Source organism: Columba livia, chromosome 9, assembly GCF_036013475.1.
Source record: "Columba livia isolate bColLiv1 breed racing homer chromosome 9, bColLiv1.pat.W.v2, whole genome shotgun sequence".
NCBI classification, from domain to species: domain Eukaryota; kingdom Metazoa; phylum Chordata; class Aves; order Columbiformes; family Columbidae; genus Columba; species Columba livia.
Window position 1 is genome coordinate 16,670,336 of NC_088610.1, and position 22,255 is coordinate 16,692,590.

At 37.7% G+C, this 22,255-nt stretch overlaps 1 long non-coding RNA gene across 6 annotated transcripts in view; it reads right to left on the reverse strand.

Annotated features, from left to right (window-relative positions):
* The window catches only part of LOC110361139 (uncharacterized), a 165,967-nt gene that overhangs the window by 48,900 nt on the left and 94,812 nt on the right, over positions 1 to 22,255 (reverse strand). The gene's annotated exons all lie outside the window — the stretch shown is intronic.

Here is a 22,255-nt window from a genome sequence, read left to right on the forward strand (position 1 = left end):
ACGTCTCAACAAGAAAAAAACTCCTAAAATAACCAGATTAAATCAGGCCAGTCTGATCTCCTACCTTTATCATATGCTTACTTTACAACCACTGGCTATATGACTTTATAATTCTGACTAGAGTTATAACATCACATCTAAAATTCTGAGTGAGCATTCCTGAATTCCAATGAATGATTAATAGCAAAAATGTTGCCCATAGAAGAAATTTATGATTCTTTTCATTCAGAATTTAAAAGCCAGACAAACATCCAGGAACTACAAAGCAGAAACATGAAAAGCATGTTTGTGACTATTTTCTCTTTGAGTCAAGAGGTCTTTCTATGAGTTTGTCTGGAAAACAGGAAAGGGAGTAGTAGTACACCACAGGAAGATGTGCTAGATAAAAAGTTTAAGTCTTGCAAAAGCAACAAATAGTGTGACGTGTAAATATAGTTTCTTGATTTTTATTTTTTTTTTTTTTTACTTTGTTCTACACTTGCAGATGTACTTTCTCTCATAAGACTCCACCACATTAAATATAATGCATGACAGTAATACCTGTAGCTTAAAACAGGAGGCTGCTGGAAATGGTTAAGTAGAAAGTGAATTCTTCATTGTGTCTGCAAAGCAGGTACCGCAGGCTCAACACCTCTCAGATATACTCTGTTCTTGCTGGACTTAGAGTCCATTACCTCAGGTAAAGGCAGTTAAGAGGACAACAAACAGGGCAAATCTCTGTATCAACAATGGCATTTAAGGATGAACTCAAATAATACCCTAGCCTCTTATAGCAAGATGACTCCCAGCCAGAAATCACATATCATTAACAGATAGATACGCTTATAAAGTATTTCATAACAAAAGCAACTCATGAGAAACTGTTACACAGGCAGGCTTTTCTGAATAATTTCTCCTTTTCTAGAAGAATGAAGCACTTAAATCCCATTTAATTTTGGAAAAGTGTTTAGCACCTTAGTCCTTTCTCTGTGGTGTGGAACACCACTAAACTAGTATCCAAGATCCTTTAGTAAATCACAGAAACACTTAAAACTCTGTTTGTTAAAAGCATTAAGTGTCTTATTTCATGCTCCATGTGCCAATCTGCTGCTGACAACTACAACATAAGCAAAAGAGGGACCCAGCACATTAAAAATATTGATCCCAAGTATCCAGGAGAAATATCTGCCTCTGCTACTCACAGGGAATAGATTGCTCCTCTGTGCAACAGACAGCTGTCTTTCTAAGAGCCACAATTTCATATTTCCACCTGGCAGCTCTTCCTAATTCCCATGCACCTTGCTCCAGTTTCACCATTTTGTGCTCAAGCATTCAACTCCGCCCAGCAAAGAACAAACATACCCCAGGGTATCTGTGTGCCAGACACTGGAGTAACAATGAAGAGAGAGCAACAATATATTACCCAAGACACTGCTTCTCCAGAATGTTACACTCTCTTGGAAGAACCTCTGAACTTCTGATCAGTGGTTTATGGAAACAGATTCAGACCTTACTTGAGCTCACTTTTAATCTTCTGTGCACTGGACATACCCACCAATCTTGGGAAAAACAAGAGTTTAGAAATGGCCTAACTGCTACTGGTCTAACTTCAGAGTCACAAAAAACTGAATTACAGGAAAAAGAGAATACAAACAAAGTCACTGTCACCTCCTACAATGCTCATTATGTTCTCAGTGAGCAGCACATTTGCCCCTGCAATGCAGGGGCACTGCCAAAAAGCACCACATGTATTGGAGATCAAACAGTTCTCCTCTATGTCAAGAGCCAAATACAAACTGGAAAGGAGGCTGCTCCCTTAGGTAAGTGGCAAAAGTGTCACAGCTTCTGTAGTCAGCTAAGACTGAAAGATAGAAATATGTCCTTTTAATAGCAAGTTCAATCCCTATTGACTCAGAAGCAGGAGGAAAACAAGACAAGGGAGACTGCCAAAAATAACAACCAAAAGTCAGAAGAGACACAAATTCCAATCTCTTAACAGCCATGTGTCATTTATCTCATTTTTCTTACTTTAGGTAATATGAAGTAATGCTTATATTTTACTGCATAAATTCTAGGGTACTTTCAAATTTCAGAGAGTTAAGTGAACCTGAATGCCTGTATGGGTAACAGTGAGGGGCGAAGAACAGACCTGGGGGAATAGAGAAAAAGTTAAATAACTTGGACTACACTATTTTCCCCATGTCAAATGAAAGTGTTAAGAAAATGTATTAAAGCTTTGTTCTTACACCTATGTGCTGTATCCTCATTTTTCCATTCCACAAGAATATTTTATATTAAAATCCCAAGAAAAACATTGAATCAACCTCAAAGAAAAAAAAAAATAGTAGCGTGGCACAAATAAGAAGAAACCAATGGCAAACAGACCAGTTTACTTCAGGAAAACACCATGTAATAACACTAGTGAAGGTTAGAGTTCTGCTGTTTCTCAATTTACATCAATATGCCAGGATAAGGAGATAAGGAAATTATTAAGTAAAATGTATCTATACATCTGGATGTGAATCTACTCTGATTTCTGCTGTATACACTGCCTTTAAAAAAAAAAAAATAATTCTGCTTCTGTATTTTAAGAGAAGCTGCCATTCTGAAAAGCTGCACAGAGGGCTTCCATGGAGACTACACTGCCTCAAGTGGTGGTGGTTTTGTATGTTAATGTAAAACCAAACCAAACCAAACCAAAACAAAAGGATTATTTCATTAGCAAAGAAAGAAACCAGATGTTCTGCACTGGTCCACTGCAAAGATAATACCCCCATCATCTGTAAAGCTCTCTGAACTGCCTGCAGTACAGTTTGGTCAGCTGTTTCTAGGATTTCAGCAAACCTCTCTCAGCCCCAGGAGCCAGCTCCAGTGGAAGATGTGGCTCAGCACTTCAGCAGCAGGATGGGCCAGTGTCAGCATTCCTAACAAAAGCCGTTTGCAGACCCTCCTTGATTCCCACATGTCCTGGTTTTGCTAAAACCAAGTTTCTCTTTTAGTGAATTTTGTCTGTCAGCTAAAGCCTTCATATTAACTGCATTTTCCTGGAGAACCAGACACATGTTTTGGTAAACCTAGCAATGGAATGCAAACTTATTGATAAGCATGGATGGACATCTTGCGAGAGGGGCAATGAGAAACAAGTGACCAAGAAACTGACCAACTGTGTATAACGTTCCATTCACGTGAATACTTCATATAAAAGTGGGAGATCACGAGGATCTCGTCCCTTTTTTTTCCCTTTTTCTCTTTTTCCTTATGGCCGACATTAGGAGAGGACCTTGCTAGTCGGCCCTGCAAACTGAGGCCTAGTGAGAGACTAAATCCAGCTCCAATTGACTGCAGAGTCCAGTCCAGGACTTCAGGTGCCGGCTCTGCAGTTGCTGAGACTTTCAAGATTGGTTTTGTATATTTTGTATTATTTTCTCTATTCTTATTAGTAGCATTAGTAAAACATCTTTAATTTTTTCCAACTCTCTTCACTCTGTCCTTCTTTCCCTCCCAATCACCTGTCCTGAGTGGGAAGGGGGGAGAGGGAGGGGCAAAAAGGGGGAAGTGGGGGGGGAGAGGGTGTTAACAATACATCTGCCAGGGTTTTATTGTCACCCCGCAATCTTAACCCTCGACACCACAATGGGCTTGATCATATTTAGTCCAGAAGACTACATATTAAACATCATTTTATTCACTTGCTTTTGCCTAAAGGAGATGAAGAAGTAAGCTTCTCAAGGCACATTTTTCCATAAGAAATTTTTTCAAACCTGAATGCAACTTTGAGACATGTAATAGTTTCTGTTGAATTCAGAACTCTTATCCTCCAAAAACAATGAAGTTGCACAGTGATAGTGAAAAATAAGTGAACTGTTCAATTGCATGAACAGAGAGCTGAATTCCACATCTTAGATATCCCCATTTTAAAGCACTGACTCACAATTTGAGTAGGTGCTTAGCAGGGACTCCACAGAAATCAGGTGTAGTCCCCAAAGCATTAAACTCTGCAGCGTTTTGAAAGCTGAAGCATTTCTTCAAAGAGATCATATGATGCAAACCCCAAACATCTAGGAAAGGTCCACATAATAATACTACAAATGCAGGAAAAACAAACAAACACACAAGAAAATTGAGTTTTGTATTCCAACAGGCTTTTGAGTCGGAAGTAAATGCATTCACCAGATTTCTGAAATATACACTGATGAGCTGAACATTAGGAGGCATTCACACTCAGAGTTTATATTCAACATAAAATACTAGAAAAACATCTTAAAATTTGCAACTCTATTTCCCTAGGAATTCGCAACTATTAAAATACACAGTTGAGCCCTAAGTGTAAGCCAGAGGTGATGACAGGTAATTTTGTATTCCCTTTTGCTCCATTTCACTGGTTAGCTATGCACAAAATGTCATTCACAGTGCATGTGATAAACTATGTCAGGATCAGCATTAAAACAATTAAACTGGTCTTTCCTGACTTTTGGAGAATCTCATGCAGAATCATTTCAATAAAAAGTTATTTCAATTTAGAACTCACAGGATAACTCCTCTAATAGACAAAGCACAAGTCTTAGTCAGGACTAGATTAACTGAAACTTTTTCCATTTACCCTAAGCACTGAATAAATGACATGCCTAATCTGTTCAAATAGCAATTGGTGGGTAAGTCAAAGACTAGACACAGTTGTTTCCAATTTGAACTATAAGTAGAAATCGTTGTGTAATTATTTTTCTGCCCTATATTGTGTTCCAGAAGCAGTTTGACTGCTCACTTCTGTTTTATAAATCATATAATTGAAAAAAAAAATATATAATATCCTATAGCATCTCTTCCTATGGACTTCTCAAGGCTGGACTGAGCCTCATATTTCCAAGTGGTGGGTTTTTACCAGAGTATAGCAAACTAACAGATCATAGTAAACTAGATCAAGCATAATTTAAATGGTTGCATTGTAAAATGGGATATTAAGGACCTTGGTTAACTTGAAATTACAGAATTGTAACATAATATAGGCCAGAAAACACCTGGACTGACCCACTACTCAAAGCGGGGCCAACACAGAGCAACTTACAGCTTCTTTGAACAACTTGTTTTAATTCATTTAATAGAAGTAAATAAAAAAAGGCGAGTGGGGTAGAGTGGGTCTGAAAGCAAGAGAGCTCTTTAATGCACTCATCAGACTACTCACAATGGCTACCTACATTGTAGTAAATAATTAAAGTTAGCAACAGAATATGATTTTTCAGTGGACATCATTTCTAGATACTAATATATCAAGATGTCAAAAGAAGAAAGATATTAATAGCTAGTAAAAATGAAATTAAAGCTTTCGGCAAAACAATAAATGTCATTATTAATTCTCAGATGGAGCTGGTGATGCTGTGATACTGTGACATTAGCCCCATGAGCCAAATGTTGTCCTGTACTTTACTACGATGCATGTAAAGTCAGACAAATGCTCACAGAACATGCACAGAAAATATTAAGCCATTTCTGAGCACAGCCACATTCGTACCACTCTCACAGAGGGTCCTATAAGCCTTGTTCAGAAACCTGAACACAGAATTCAACCATCAACTTTTTAAACCAATTTTCATTAGCTTGTTTATATTTAGCATCAGAATTTGAAAGAAATTGAATCTTGTTCATACTCTCTACAAAAACCTTAGGGAAATCAGTCTTCTAGAAATCATTCTTAATTAAAGGTGTAGAACAAAACTGCACAAATGAAGTGCAAGAAAATAAAAATTTGTCAATATTTAAAGAAGTAATTAAGGTTTTCTATGTCATTATCCAGTTGTTTGATAGCTTTATCCTTAGATTTTTATCCCTGGCACACGGCTTTCAGGAGTACTGCAAAGCTCCTTGTAACCCTGTGCTACTCACAGTGTGGTTTTCGCTACTGTATGTCTGGCTAGAGCTGGCCTAGGTGAAGAATGGAGAAACAGACCTTTTGAGCCCATTAGAAGTTACAGATATTAACAAGAATTAAAATTGCCTAAAAAAATCTCAAAAAGCTCAGAGATTTAGCTTCAATAAGAACCCAGCATGGAAGTAATGATGCAAAAAATATCCAGCTACCATCGCTATTATGTTTTGGAATCTTCTTTATTTGTTCTTTGTTTAAATGCTTAATGTGATAATCAAGAGTTCGTTCTTATGCTCCATAGATTGCAAATTATCTTTAAAAGGGATGTTTTTTGTTAATTGTCTGCACAGTGATGTTCAGGCCAAATAAATAATTATTATGTAAGATCCTGTTAAAAGGACACTGTTACAAACACTCTTACTTTGTTTGAACCTTTGGGCAGTAAGCAAAATTGCATTCTGCAAAACCAAAATTGTTTACCGCTGCTTCTTTCAAGTAAATGAAAAATCTAGTTTCTACCTTGGGGTGTAGCTAAGGTGAAGAATTTGACACACTGACAGCTTCTGATCCAAGTGAGTTTATGAAGGGCAAAATTTATCACTGACTGTTTTCAATAAACATTTCAATAAGCATTACAGATTTTTGCAAACTCATCTACAACACAACTAAGTCTGAGGAAAATCTGGCCCAAAGTCAGCTCATTAATTTATAAATTTATAAACTCTATGTTAGCTGAAGTACAGAAAACTACAGGAAAGAGATGCAAACAACCTGGGAATGTAGGACACCACTTCTCATTCTCAGGCTTTCCCGCCACAGGCTGTCACATATTAAATGCATCAAAGGTCATGCCAGTGGATCCGCTGTCACTGTAACAGGAAATCTTCTGGCTTTCAGGACAGCCTGACAGCCCTCCACTATTATCTGGGACATAAATATTATTATTTACGTACAGCAATCATTGAAACCTTTGATCTATTAAATCTTGAAAACCCATCAAACCAAAATCCAAAGTTCAGTTATATTCAGGAAGTAACCTGCTTTCTTTTTTTTTAATATATACACACACACACACGTGTGCACACAAACACTGTGTCTCTGATTTCCACTCAACTCATTGTAGTTTTAAATAGAAATTAAAGTTACTTCCTATTCAGCAACAAATATTTCATATTGTTTTATAATCCACTCTGGTAAATAAGACCTTTTCAAAGACAGAGGAAGGAATTTTAGAACAAGGTACAGAGAATACCCCACTCCATGAGACATCTAAAAGATTTAAGTTCCCATATTCTTCTCTGTGATATTTACAAGAGTAAAGGCATTGCACTTATATCTTTACAGAAGCAGGCAATATGGTTGTCAAAAGGGTATTGTTTCCTCACATCAATTGTCAACCTTATTTCTCCCTAACTTGCAACATGAGGAAGTTATGCCATTGCCATTCTGCTCTGATCTGCCGTAAGGTGGAGCCCCAATAACATGGTCCCAAACTGCTTGATGATCTGAGTTCAATTCTGCCAGCTCAGCAGATCCGCTGGCATTTTTGTCCATCAAAGCAGAGAAAGCAAAACTACCTGTGGGTGGATTTGAGAAAATCAGTACACATTAATGTAACTCCAGAAATGTCACATCTGAGCTGGGAGACAACTAAATTAGACACAGAATGACAAACAAAAAGGAATCACACAGATCTAAAATTAGCGGTGACTTCTGGGAAAATAAGAATCATATTTCTTAAGAGAAAACTATTAAAGGTGCTTTTCATACATCCCACAACAGCTGAACAAACCACCTGGGAGAAAACTTAAGAAGAACTAAGTAAATAATTGAGAAATAGAAACTAAGATTGTATGCTTATTGCAAACAAGCAGTAGCTAAAAGAACTACTTTTGGAAAACTGCTTTCAAACTTTTCACTCTTTATCTTCCTAAGGAAGAGCAATGCAAGTGAAATACAAAGGATTCATATCCCTATGTAGGATATGAAAGGTTGTGTAGAATGGGAATGGAGAAGAAGGTTTCCCTTCTTGTCTTAATCTCTGACCCTTTTTATATCTTTCATGTCACCAACACTTTCATCTCACAGTGGCCTTCATCAAAAGCCCACTGAAAACAGTGGAATTCTACTTAAAATCTATGCCTCTGTCTTGATTATCAGACTGTGACTTTCCAAGGGGCAGCTAAAATGATGCCAAGAGTGAATACACAGCTTATCAAATTTTATCTTGCTATGGGAATTGGTTCTATTCAGAGTGGGTTTAGGATCACAGAATAAGGCAGTAACTAACCGTAGAAAATAGACTTATGCTGTAGATTTTTTAGAATTTGTTTTACCTTTATGGGCACAATTATTTGAAAATCTTAAAATTTCCACTGTATTTATACAGAATTTGTATGAATTATGTGTTTTCTGTCAGCATGGAGAGGGTACACATAGCACTATCAACCCCAGCTCCATTCTCTCAGTGGAATTCTAAACCATCTTCTGCCTCCAAAGGCAACCACTCATTCTCACGGAACTTGGATTTAGCCAAAGAATATTACAATCCACTTCAGTTTTTCCCATACAAACAGGAATCATACACCTTCTATGGTTTCTTTCAGTCAACAGGAGAGGATGCACGCTCAGCCTGATACAAAAATTAAGGCCCTTCAGTAATTTATCAGGAGACACTTCTGCAGTAAACAAAATGGTAGAGATATGTTTTTTAGGAAAGAAGCAAATATAGTTTACAAGTTCTTGGCATCACAGATAGGAGAAAGGGAAGGGAACAAAGAAAAAGTGAGAGTTGGCAAAATGAAGAAGACAAAGAAGAACATGAAAAGAGAGTTGAGCAGTGGATAGGGGCGAAGTGATGAGTTTTAGCAGTAACAGTAAGAGGACAGATTTCCAGATAGGATGAATGAATTTAGTTGGTTTGTAAGAAAGACTGATTTTTTTTCTATGCTTACGCAGCTGCCACTGCAGCCATGGAGCTGTCACTTGCACACAATTCCTCTGAAGAATACATACAACATCCATTTTCTGATTTGGGTTATATTGAACCCTGCAGAGCCTGGGAGGAGGAAAGAAATATTACAGACAATAAAATGTAAAGCAGCAGAAGAACACACTACCTCTTAAATGACACTCGCTGACATGGACTGAATTGTTTTTCTTGGATAAAACCTCCTAATGCCTAACTGATTCTTTGTTCCTGCAGGAAATCCACTGGCACATCTGCAGACAAACAGGCTCCGGTCCCAGTTCAGAGGAATTTACCTAAAAACAGTCTAGACTTTTTAAGACACCAAAATGTACAGTGATGGTGCTGTCCTTAAGCATTTGCAAAGCTCTCTGTGGTGAGACGCTTCCTGTATTAACATTTAACTGTCTTTAAATTTAACAAGGTTGTTATTTTTAGTTACAATTTGTATAATCCTGTGACATATTTCTGCAGTAACTTAATCTTTCATTAGTCATGGAGATGAAAGCATTCAATTAGCTGTTTTGACATCCCAATGATAGTGCCTCCTATCTAACAGATTTTCTAGCAAGATTGCACATAATGAAGGGGAATGGAGACAGAATCAGTTATATAGACCATCCACCAAATGAAAGGATGATGTTGTAGGAAGAGCCTCTACAAAAAATGAATAGCTGCTCATTAATGCATGCTTAGGGTTCTCCAAAGTCTCAGTTCTGTGGAGATCTTTTCTAACATGATAAACACCATCATAGCCAGTGGGGAGAAAGCCCTCAGAAATATACCTGAGTCTCTAGAGCTCATTATAAATTACATTTTTAACACACATAGAAGACAAACAGCTTCCTCCCTTAGAGAAAATTATCATGACTCATAGCAGTTACTCCTTCCATCCTGGTCAGACCCATAATTCAGGTAAATCTAGTATCCTTGTTTCAGTAGCAGCATGTACAAATGGGACCAAAGAAGTTACCTAAAACCTTAAAGAAGATCCTTATGGGACAATCTTGGGAGCTGCTTCTTGATTGCATGATTCAAATGTTTCAAATACCAAGGCTAGTGGAGCTAAATTAGTCCATGGTGAACACATGAAAGCATAACAGGCATGACAAGACAGTTTGCCATCAGGCAAGAGGTGCTGGCAACCAGGTTGCTGTGGCTTTAAAAACAGAGAAGAGACCTGTTCAACCAAAACCCTTCATGCAGTTCAGCTGCTATTCTGGGATCACAGGAGTTTCTCCAGAGCCTGATTGAATCAATTTTATTATAATTAAAACTTTCCATCACTGAGACTAGTTGGTAATATCTCATGTTGAATGAGTCACTAAGATTAGCCTCGATCTTTTGCTGATCTGGGAAAACTGTATTTGACTCTGCTCCCATCCATGCTCAGTTGTGTTGGAATGCATTAGAGGCTGTGCTGGCACAAGCTTCACTGCACACAAAATAAGAAAGGTTTTAAATTATAATGTATTCACTGGGAGACAAACTGCCAATGTCTTTAACAGGAAAATCCCCAAAAGATGATATTTTGTTTGTTTGTTTTGTGTAGAGATTCTAGCTCAGAGATACTGATTCCTGTTTTAGTATTTTCCTTAAAATTATCCATCTGCTACTGAGTGGACTTTTGTGATAAAGACTTTTGGTGGTGTTTGGGGGTTTGTTCATTTTTTCTTGTTGTTTGTTTGTTTTTTAAGTTGACGTTTTCTGTCTTTACAGTCAAGGAATCTTCGGGTGCCACTGACACCTGTTAGCTAAGTAAAGGTAAACTCAGGACTATTAGCCAGGAAAGCTCTTCAGAAAGTCTTGAGTGTTGTCTTTGTTTGGGATTTTTAGCAACAGCAGAATGCAGAAGATTTGAAAACGTGTATCAACAATCATCACTCTATTCTTATGTAATATTTTGTTTTGCTTTTCCTTTTGATATCCACATTTCATAAGATTCTTTGCATCAAAATCTATGCCAGCACAGCTTAAACTGTAGAGCGTTTTGGTTGAAAGAATGAGAAGATGTGAACATAAAAGTTTGTTCTTCAAGGGTCTAACCCGGCTGCTCAGATTGATGTTCTGAAGTCAACAGGACTCCAGGTAGGAATAGGTATTTACTTGCAGGATACACCTGTCTAGCCAATGCTAATTTACTTTGAGGAAAGATTTTTGCAGTGAGGTAGAGGGCTTCTTTTTGTAAGGACCATAGTGAAAAAAACATATTCTGAAACAGCCCTCCATGTTGTCACTGGAAGTCAGTAACACCTCCAATAAAAATTAATATTGAAGTGACAAAAATGTTCCCTATCAGACATCAGAACTCTACTGAATTGAAAAGACTTCATCATCATAAGATTTTCCAACCATCAGTTAGCCAGAGGCATCCCTACTGAGCCTTGAGTGTGTCCACAGCTGGAAGATTTTCAATATTCAGCAAATAAATGTAAGATTATTTTTTTAATCATTAGGAAAAAGTATACCACAAGCCTGAAAAATATTAATATTGCGGCAACTGCACCTTCTGAGACCAAGTAACTTTTGGCTTGACTTCCTCCGTCACTTGTTACACTGCTCAATACATACTTTTCTAAAGTCCGGTTACATTGTTCACATTAACCATCTTCTGTTTCTCTATGCCCATGAAAGTTTAGACCACTTTTACCTAAGTAAGGGTCTGTTTGGCTTTGCTTATCAACAGCTGCCTCTCTATCACGTGTGCCTTCTCACACCTGCTGTGTGTTTGGCCATCATCCACATGCTCACTATTATCTACATTACATTTTAGAGACAAAAGATCACACTTTGTCCTTAGCACTGTTCAAACAGCTAGCCTAAATAATCATGGCAATTTTCAAAGAAAACTGAATTTTCCGTAGAGAAATGTGATCTATAGCACAGCTAGTTAATGCAAGTTTTAACATTTGTCCTAGTTAATTTTCATAAAAGTCATAAATAAATATGAATGGTATGGGAGATTTTAAAAACATCCTAGTTTTCAAATAAATGCATTTTGGTAGAAATCAACAATTATTCTTTCTGTGTCAAAATTTTAAAAAAAGATCTAGGTGATACTATTTTAAATCTAACAGTATTTGGAGGAAGATAAATAATGCCTTTTCTTTGTTTGTTTCATTGTAAATGTCATATACAATCAGCAAGAGTTTGGTCTCATTTTTTTCCTTAAGCTAACCTTTTCTTTCTCTCTAAAAGTGTATATACCCTAGTCTTGCATGAGAGAGAGATATTACGGGCTGAAAGAGGCTTAATTGTCAGATACACATAGAAATGTTCACATAGTCAAAGACTGCTGAAGTCCATGGGCATTTTCTGCTCAACAGGTTTTGGATAAAGATCACACTGACCGCAATTGCACAGTTAGTATATATAAAAAAAAAACTCCCAAAAAGTAATGTTAGCTGTAGTTGAATATACTAATGAAATATTAATTCTGCCCTTTGAGAATATTTTATAAGACTGATGCAAAAAAAGTATCTGATCAAAAATGAAACACAAACATAAGGTCCACAAATTTAGCAACTGTGTTGAATTTTGCATAAGGAACCACAAACAAGGTCTAGAGACTGAATAATACAGATAAATAAAAGAAATGGATAAGACTAGTTTTAAAAGTGCCAGAGTTGTCAGATCTGAAATTAGTCTGAGGGAAAAAAAGAAATCCTTTGTTCCAAGTCACATTTCCTTCCCCAGGCTCTCCCACTGCCTCCTCTGTAATAGAAATGTGTTTCCTTCATCCCAGTGGGATGGTTTCAGAGGACCTACCTCCATATAGAGGCATTCATTTTCATGAATGTAATTGCATGTTTGCAATCTAAAGTGGAAAACTCGCGTCTCTTGAAATAGGATAGCAATCACAGAGAATGTTCAAAGATCTATGTATTTCTCAGATTTTCTACTATCTGGTGGATGGACAAAAAATGACACAGTCTCTATTACCATAATTCTAAGTTCTTCTTTATAAAACAAAGAATGTTATTTGAAACATGGGGCGCTCAACCTGCTCATATCACTGTTTTAACCAGTATCTTCTCTCCCAAAGGAAGATGGGCACTCTCATGTAACCTCTCCCTGGGTTGCCAAAGTAATAACAAGTAGAAGATGACTGCAAAAAGCATGGCAAATGCTAGTACTGTCATGTCTGGTCTGTGAAACCTATATGCCGGTAAGATAAAAGTACAGAAAATACGTCTTAAGAGATAGGATTTAAAAAATCTTGAAACAATTTAGAGAAACCTCCAAGAAGGAGGAAGCATCCCCTTGGGTACATTTGTATTTTTTAACAACTCCATAGAGCAAATGGGTTGGGCAAATGATGAGGGGAGAGGGTTTGGTAAAACTAATCTGTGTTCCTAAAATTGCATTCCTGTTACATAAGTGATCAGGAAGGAAAGACTGAAAGAAAAGAGAGGTAGGAGGTGCATCCCACTTTCAATGGCAGGGACACACACCACAGACTCAGGGAGGTTTTCCAAGATGAGCAAGCATGAAGCAAGGAGGATAACAGAGCTTTAAGACATGTGGTACACACCAACGAGTCCTTTTTCATGCAATACATCTTGTACAATACATTATTGTTTTAATGTCTTAATAAGGCAATATTTTTTTCAAAACTGAAAAGAAAGATTACACTTAATAAAAGGTGAGGGCCACACTAGCTGACAATGGAAGGATTCCTATGCATTACAGGGAGGCTGGCTTGACAGTCTGGGCTTGAAGCAGTTCCTTCATTCATTGACGTCACGGAAAGACGTAGCAAAAATCTGTTTTCCAATGGAAGAAGTACTAGTGAGTTACCTTAGATCCAGAGCACTGATGGTAAGGAAAGGTAGGTTACTACTAAAAAGAAAGTAGACTCCCCAAGAGGTGTGTAGCAATCTCACACCTGAGTGAGCAATGGAAATGAAATGCAGAGGAGCTGGATGTACAAAAGTCTGTTTGCACAAATTCAAAGCCAAATTATACCATCAGCAGGAATGCATATTCAATCAAAAGCACTCTTGTGCAAGGCCCACCACAGGGTCCTCGCAGTGTGAGATGGTCACTGCAGTACAAAGGATCTGGCTACAGTCCTGGGTGGAAAGCAGAGCTTTTCTTAGCAGCACTGCCTAAATATATGGAGATAGGGACCTGAGCCAGGGCACCCTGCTACATACCTGACCTCTGGTTATACAAGTGATCATTATAGACTTGTGAATGTCTTCTTAGATATTGCTGCATGAGAAAACCAGCCATAAAAATACTTTGCTAGAAACTGAAAAATGCTGCTTGTATACTTACATGTCTTTATACATACACACATATACATACTTTGCATAGGTGAGAAACTTTGCCTGTGAGAAACTACTGGTAACAAAAGGATACGATTACATGACCAACAGGATCTGCATAAGGGAAATATTTGCACTATCTGAGGCTTCGTTAGGATTCTGGTCTCCTCAATTTCCCTGGATAATCAATGAACAAAGATAACTACATTCGGACAATAGTTTGGATCAAAAGCCTGTCTAACTGTGTTAGGCCTCCTGGAGAAGCCACAAATGACAGCTGGAGAGCCCAGGGATATCAGCACCTTGAGTGCCTTGCACTTCGGATCTCAGTCAAACATTTGATGTTGAGGATGCAAACACCCACCCTGCCCTGATGTTTCATAGACCCAGCAAAGGTAAAGGGACATACTGGCATGAAATAATCATCAGCATGAATTTATAATGGGTCAAACGCAACAGGATCATGTTCTTTATTCTTCTGTGTGTTCATGGTGGATTTACAGAAGAAAAATCAAAATCAGAAAGTTATATAATTCAAGGATCTGAAGTTAATTGAATTCCTAGGAGTAGTAAATGCAGTGCAGGAACAATTATTCAGGAAGGTTTACTTCCCATAGACATAAAAGAAAATGCTACTTGTGCAACTCAGTGAGTGCATAGCTAAAGTTTTATAAAAAATAGAAAAATAAAAAAGTTGATTGTTTTTTAGGAAAAAATGGCTGATCTTAAAGGTCATTTTTCCTAACAAATGTCAGGATGGCAACAGAACTGACAGCATATTTTCAGAACCAGCAAAATGTTGAATTAGTCTATTCATAGAGAGACAGCTTCTGTGGATGGCTGACCATCTCAGAGAAAATAGCTGCTCATCAGCTTTCTGGAATACAGAGGAGGAAAGCTGGGTAACCTGGGTACTTTAAACTTCAGTTAAACAGACAGTACACAGTTCACTTGCAGATTTGAAACTCATACTAAAGCTTTAGTGTGCAGTGAAAATTCTTAGATTCCAAATATTTATTTTTATGTGTTTGCAAAAATAGCACAGCTTTTGAAATGCACTAATAGCCATTTAATTTATTTTAACTAGAACAGAAGTTTCTCATCACTATTTTTTAAGTTTATGTTAGTATACTCAAACATTGTTTTGATCTATTATACTCATGACTTCAAAATTATATAAATCTGAAAAGCTGTGATTGTCAATACCAACAGGTAGTCAACATCTAGGAAAAGTCTCAGCATCAAGTCAAATAGCATGCAACCAGGGGTCTTACACGCAAGAGTAATTAGCACAGTGATACTACAAGAAAGAGAAAGTCTTTGAATGATTCCTTATATCTATTTGTGGAATAATTTAAGAAACACAGACTCAATGATTTTTAGCTATTATATATCTCTGTCAAATGAAAGTCAGTGTAGAGATAGATACTTGACCATGGCACGCCAATTTTAGCTAGTTTGCTGTCATTCCTGGAATGGATTTTTACACGCTCTGCTGCTAAACTTACATAACCCTTCACTAAGGTGCTATCAGGCATAAAATTTATTCCTGCAATGGTCATATAATGCAAACCAGCTTTAATATCAGAGTTAGACTATTTCCATAAGTTTTCTGTTTGTGCGTTCACCTTGCGCTCTTCTGTGTTAGGAAAGATTTTACAGAGTCTTTGGAGAAGTGAAGCAGATGGTCCCAGAAAGGCAAACACTCCGAACATTGCAGTAGATCTGGGAAACAGACACACAGCTGCCTGGGGATATACTTCAGAATTTTAGAAGGTTATTAACTGAACTACCACAAGCTGGGAAAATAACTCAAAACCAGATGCAATCACTAATTGCTCACTTGAACTTTGCCGATGAAGTTATTTCAGCAGGAAGAATATTTTTATGCTGACTGAATCTAAACAAAGTTAGAAAAGGACATCATTTTGTAAGATTAACAAGGCAATTAGAGCTGGCGTGGCTTGAAATTCTCTGTGAATGCTGTACATTTGAATTCATTAGGTGACAGTAACTGCACAAATTCATCATATATGGAACCTCTTGGTCCTGGAATTGACACTGACAAACTAAACTGTTCATTTTTATTGGTTCACGCACAGTTAAGAGAAACAAAACAAAACCATAAATACCAAAACAGCTTTCAAATACTGCAAAGAAGCTGAATTTTAGTTTTCCCACTGGGCAGAAAGAGTCCTTGAGCATTCTAAATCTTCCCATGTAGCATAAAGACTATAAAGCTACCACCACTGGAAAATAGACTTTATTTCTTAACAAGGTATAGTAAAAACATCTCTTGTCCATCTCTCCAAATTAAAACAGAAAAATCAATCAAAGCAAAACAGAGTCATCGCTGAGTTCTGACAGACACAAAAATGAAACCCTTTGCCTTTACATGATTTCAAATATTTGCAATGGAAAAGTAACCAGACAGAAGAGGTTGAAATATCACTGATGCCAGTTGAGAATACACAAGAGTGACAAAAATGTGAGTGTAGTCAGCTGCAATGTAAAAGGCAACCAAATGGATTTCAGATCTATTCTGCTGTAAGATTTAAAGAAAACAAAGATGAACAGTAAAGCTGAGAACGTTGTGTTTACTACTACTGCAAGAGGTATAAGACTGAAAGAAATCTGTTACTATGAGGCAACATCAACACTTGTGAGGTATTACATATCCCTCCAAGCAGATGCACGGGAACATACAGAATAAACATTTTGTAGGCTGCCAGCAGTGTTAAAATACAAAGCAGACAAGTGCCTCATTGCTTAAGCAAAACTGTGTGTTGATTGTAAAGAGGAATATACACATACATACTTTGCAGCCAAACACAGCTGCACAGAAACACCACCAATAGAAGATTCTCTGAAAAATGGATCAGTTGCCAAACGGTTCAGAAGTATCCCATGACTGGAGATGTGAAGAGTTTGCTTCATGGGATGAAAAGAGAAGCACAGTTTTTTTCCACCTGGCTGAAGTATTTATTTTGTGCAGCTGTTGAATTAAGGGGGATTTCTTCAAGAGGAAAATTAAGTGAAAAAAAAAAAAAAGCATTCTAGCAGGAATGCTACCATATAATTCAGACTAGAAATTAACTGCTCACTATCACCTTTTCATCTTTCATGAATCTGCTGCTTAGAAGTTCCGCAAATTCTCCCAGCAAGATGCTATCAAGCAATGTAAGTAACAATTGCTATTACCCAAATATTAATTTAAAACAACTTTCAGAAGTAATTTTGTTGGTAAATGTGAGTAGTATAAAAAAACAAGATTTCCCTTATAAGAGATCTGGAAATAGAGACAAGTTTGACAATTTATTAGAACTAAATAATTCATCTGGCTGCCTTAGCTGCTATACCATGGTTCCAGGGTGGGACATCAGGGTAGAGAGCATTTTTGTCATATTAGTGAATTTGCTACCTTCCTTTTAACATATGCAAAAATGCATGCATGGAAGAGCTCCAGCATCACACAGTCTTAACTTATATTTCCAAATATGCTCTAAAATCTGCAAGTTAAGATTACAAATTTAAATATGTGGAGCTTTCCCCAGTGTGAGTTTCAAAATGTGTGCCATTCCCACCAAGGCCCTTTTCAACCTGAGCTTAAATGTTTGTAGATACTGTAGCTAGAGCATTTTCCTGGCTGTACCTGTTCCACTGCCCAGGACTCTCAGAATCCACTAAGAAAACTTTTTTAAAGAAATGCAGCATTTCTTTTCTTTTGTTTTCATAATGTTCATTTGTTTCTATGGGGAACTGCAAATGTATATTCTTGTTGTCACATTATGACAATAATTTTTACTATGTGGCCCAATCTTCTAATCATCCCTGAAAATCTAGACTTACTTGGCTTAATTTCAAGCAAAGAAATCAAAATTGTGCTCTCCATTACAGTCAGCCTGATTGTTTCTGTATTTGCAATCAGAGATATCTATATAAAAAGCTGTACTTTAGTTTTCACTGGTGTTTGAAAAAAATATTATTTTACAATCTATTAAACCTTGTTACTTCTGACCTCATTCCAGATAGTTTCCTTGCTCTCCACCTGAATTACATATACTGTTCCTTCATGTACAAATATCTAATCATGCATGCATGCATCTCACGAGCCATTTATGCATCCAGAAAATGAAAATATGTCTTGTTCATTCTGTCAACGTGACCCAAGGATCTTTATAATACCTTTAACAGGAAAATCTACCGAAAGAAACCTTCCAGTATCTCTGCTTTTGATAAGCTAGCCAAGACTCTAGGCTGTTGCTGGCACAGATGTAATCCTTGACTGAGCATTAAAAGTACACTAAGCTTTGAGCAATTTTTCCTCCAGGGTCAGATGAGTCAACTGCTGCTTGGCCTGATAGGAGCTCAGCATTGGCAGCTTCATAAAGAACTGAGCAAACACACTCTTCAGCACAATTTATTTTCCAGATGGAAATGTAAATACAGCAGCAAAACCCATCAGGCTTTTTGTCCTTCATGAAATCATTTTATCTTTGATGATTAGGTTATGTGTAAAGATTGAGTGCCATATTTGGCAGACTCTTGCTCACCCAAGGAGTTTTTTAGATGTATATTTCCATTGCTCAGGGGTGACATGCCACTGGGGGTTCACCAAACCAGAATATTATTCTATTAAACACTGACAGGTAGTGCATATTTATTATTTATGTTTATGTAAGCAAATTACCATTTACTTTTTTAGAACACAAGACCTACAAAGTATTCTGTGGCTCTACCTCTGTTATTGTTCAACTTACTCAAAAAGAAAAAGAAGAAAAGAGAGACAAACCACTTAAATCCAAGATGCTGATGTGATTCTGACTGGTTGTGCTGCAAAAGAGTAAATGTTTATTTTCTGCAGTTTTGGGGTCACTGAGTGTCCTCATTCTACACCTCCCAAACAGCTCTCCTGAGTGTTGGGCTGGGCTGTGCCTGGTGTGGTCAGTCACTGAAGTTCTTTGCTTTCCACAGCATCAGATCAAACTGAAGAGACAAATTTCCTGCATCAAAATTTAGATAAATGCATGCTCTTTTGGGTATTCTAACCTTATTCTTATCCCATTTCTTTACATCCTTTATAATGCATACTGAATAATGTGGTTTAAAACTTGAGCACACCAGAATCTGTATTAGTAAAAGTACCAAAGATAAATACTAAAAAAGTCAATTCCTGTTTATGAAATAGATTGTTTTTATTCAAAACTTTACACTTCATATGAACTAAATTCTGCTCATCAGATCTTGTTTTAAAGCACTCTTCAAAGCAAAGCCATTCTTGACAGTCTTATCTATTTAACTAAAGAGATTAGGGGATAGGAAACTTGTGTGTCGTTGAATCTATTCAAGGCTCACTGTGCTTCCTTTGAAACAACATATTTTCAAAAATGTGACATTACTAGTAATGCAAAGATTTAAGTACTATTCTCAGACTGAAGATTTGTTACCAGTGTTTTGCTCAACTAAATAACTGCTGATTTATTTTCTAACTGTACATTTTAGGTACGAATAAATCCACCTGACTACAGTACCTCTCCACATCATTGCCAGCATCATAGCTTTCCTAGTCTTCCTTTACATTTGAAATATACAGGTACATACATCTGGAGACAGGTGACAACATGCACAACAATTCAATGAAAAGAATAACTTTGCTGAAATGATGACAATTCTCGTCCCTCCATTTTCCAGTCATCACCAACTAGATGACAACAGCTTTATGTATTACCCTATTAAAAATTCAGCATTTTCAATCTATGCAGCAATGTTTTGCTCAACATTTAATCATCACATTTTAGTAGCCATGTAAACCATCGGCCATTATGAATCTACCAGAATAAAATAAAGTTCTGTGCAGTATCTTTTCATGTAAACTTTGCAAAACAAAATAAAACTATTTTCAGAAATACACATGCATCTGCAGTATCCCAGAAGCTGGAGGAACAGGGAGGACAAGAGAAGCTTACAGTTGCCTTGCTTAATAAAGAGACTTGGGGCAGAGGTGGCAGCTGGTCTGGCCTCAAATTCTGCTTTTCTTTGGGAATAAGTTATCCACACTAGAACTACAGTAGGTATAGACTGCTCCATCTTCCCCCATAGGTCCAGTTGAGAGAGTTTCCCAGGGGTGAATCACCAAATACAGATGTTCTGCTTCTCTCAAGCCCTTGGACCAGCTGGGAGAAGCTGCTGTAGAAGGCAGGACACCAAGCTGGAGGGGCATCTGGCTTGACCTTGTGATAGAATCATAGAATTGTTTTGGTTGGAAAAGGCCTTTCAGATCATCAAGTCCAACTGTCAACCTAACACTGTCAAGCCCACCTCTAAACCATGTACCTAAGAACCTCATCTATGCATCTTTTAAGCACCTCCAGGAACAGTGATTCTACCACTTTCTTGTGAAGCCTGTTCGATACCTTCTCAACAGATAAAGGCCAGAGCTGATACGTCATCCCAAACAGGCCTGTGTGCCTGCCCAGTGCTGCGGACAGCTGCACAGCTCGAATGAGCCACATGGATACGGAGGAGTCTCAGCATATCACACCATGGTCTGACCACGTGCTGCCTCCCAGTTCTTCAGATACTGAGCAGATTACTTAACTCAGGCTCAGCAGCATTACTAGTGCTCTTCGTGGGTTGGTACCACTTTGCACGTCAGTTAATAAATGTTCCTGACCCTCCCTGCTCTTATGCCTTACTAGTCTGAGGGCTCCAATAACTGCTATTGGGCTAAATCCAAGCTAATGGGTCCACCTGGAGCATTGAGGTTGTGTTTGTACTTGGCCCCATCAACACAGCATCTATGAATCCATCCCAGAGCCGATGTGCCGTACTCTGCACCACAACATCATGGCTGTGCTGCCTCTAGAGCCCTGACAGCTGCACTGGTGTATTCAGTGTGCTGTATCACAGCATGAAAAACCTGTAATTCACCCTATTAAAGAATGTCCTTGTAAATTTTGCTGTTGCTTATTCTTTCAGCTTTCAAAGAGACTGTTTTACTGCATCATTCCATACTGCTACCATTTAACACATGCTAAAACTCTGCTGATGGTGTAAAACACAGAGAATATGTCTGGTAGCTCTTTATTAAACACTATAAGAAACACCCCTCAAAAAAAAATTAAAAAAAAACTATTAATGGTTTTCAGAGTGACATTTAAATATATGCTTCAATACAAGTGTCAGTGTCACTTTTACATTAGATCTTTCCAAAGCCTTGAGAGCCTGCACAGGCAGATGGTGAGAAGAGACCCAGCAAAGCATTAACAGCACAAACCTCACTGCAGCTTATGGAAAGGTAACAACATGACTAAAGCTTGGCTATGACTTAGTGTGACCCTTCTGGGCACTGAGTGCTTCTGACCCACCAGGTGATATCTTATGGTGCCCCTCGCACTAGGTCTCTCACACTCTCTGAAGTGTTCCCTCCTCAAAACACCAATGCAGGCTGGCACTGAGCTGCTCTTTTCACCCAGGACCCTACTGTCCAAAATAAAATTGAAATTTAAAAACCATTCCATTTGAGGAGTATTTTATTCTGAGACAAAAACTCTAAATGACTAAACAGACTTTGCAAATACATGTTTAATTTCTGGGAGCTGAGTTATTTTACAAGGCAACTTATGGTTGTTTGGTTTGTTGTGCTCTTCAAGTAAAAGAGACCAAGCAGGAGATGCTGTATCTTAAAATTAATGTGGATGATGGACAGCAGACTGTGGTACAAATTCAGTGATAATGTCAGAAGCAAGCTACCAACAGATAAATGACGATGCTCATGTAACAGCCAGGCAGCTGAAATACACCCTGCTCAATGTGCTACAATGATAGATTTTCTCTACTGCCCCATTCAATTATTCTCCTCGTTTCTTGTTTCTCAGCAGATAATTGGATTTCAAGAGAAGGCATCTCCAATTTCCAAGGCTTCATTTCTATTCTGTTTTCCTTCTGATTTCACATACACACATCCCTGAGTCCTACACAGAATCAGCCAAAGCCTTTCTAAACTTCTAAGTTTCTTTTGAAGCCAAATAAATAAATAAATGAAGTCTTCAAAAATTAAGAACTTGCTCCTCCTGGGTGCTGATAGATGTTTCTAATGTGCTGAGGGCATCACTCTTTTCAGTGTTAAATCATCTGCAGGAACAGAAAACTCCATAGAACCAGCTTCTTAGTAAG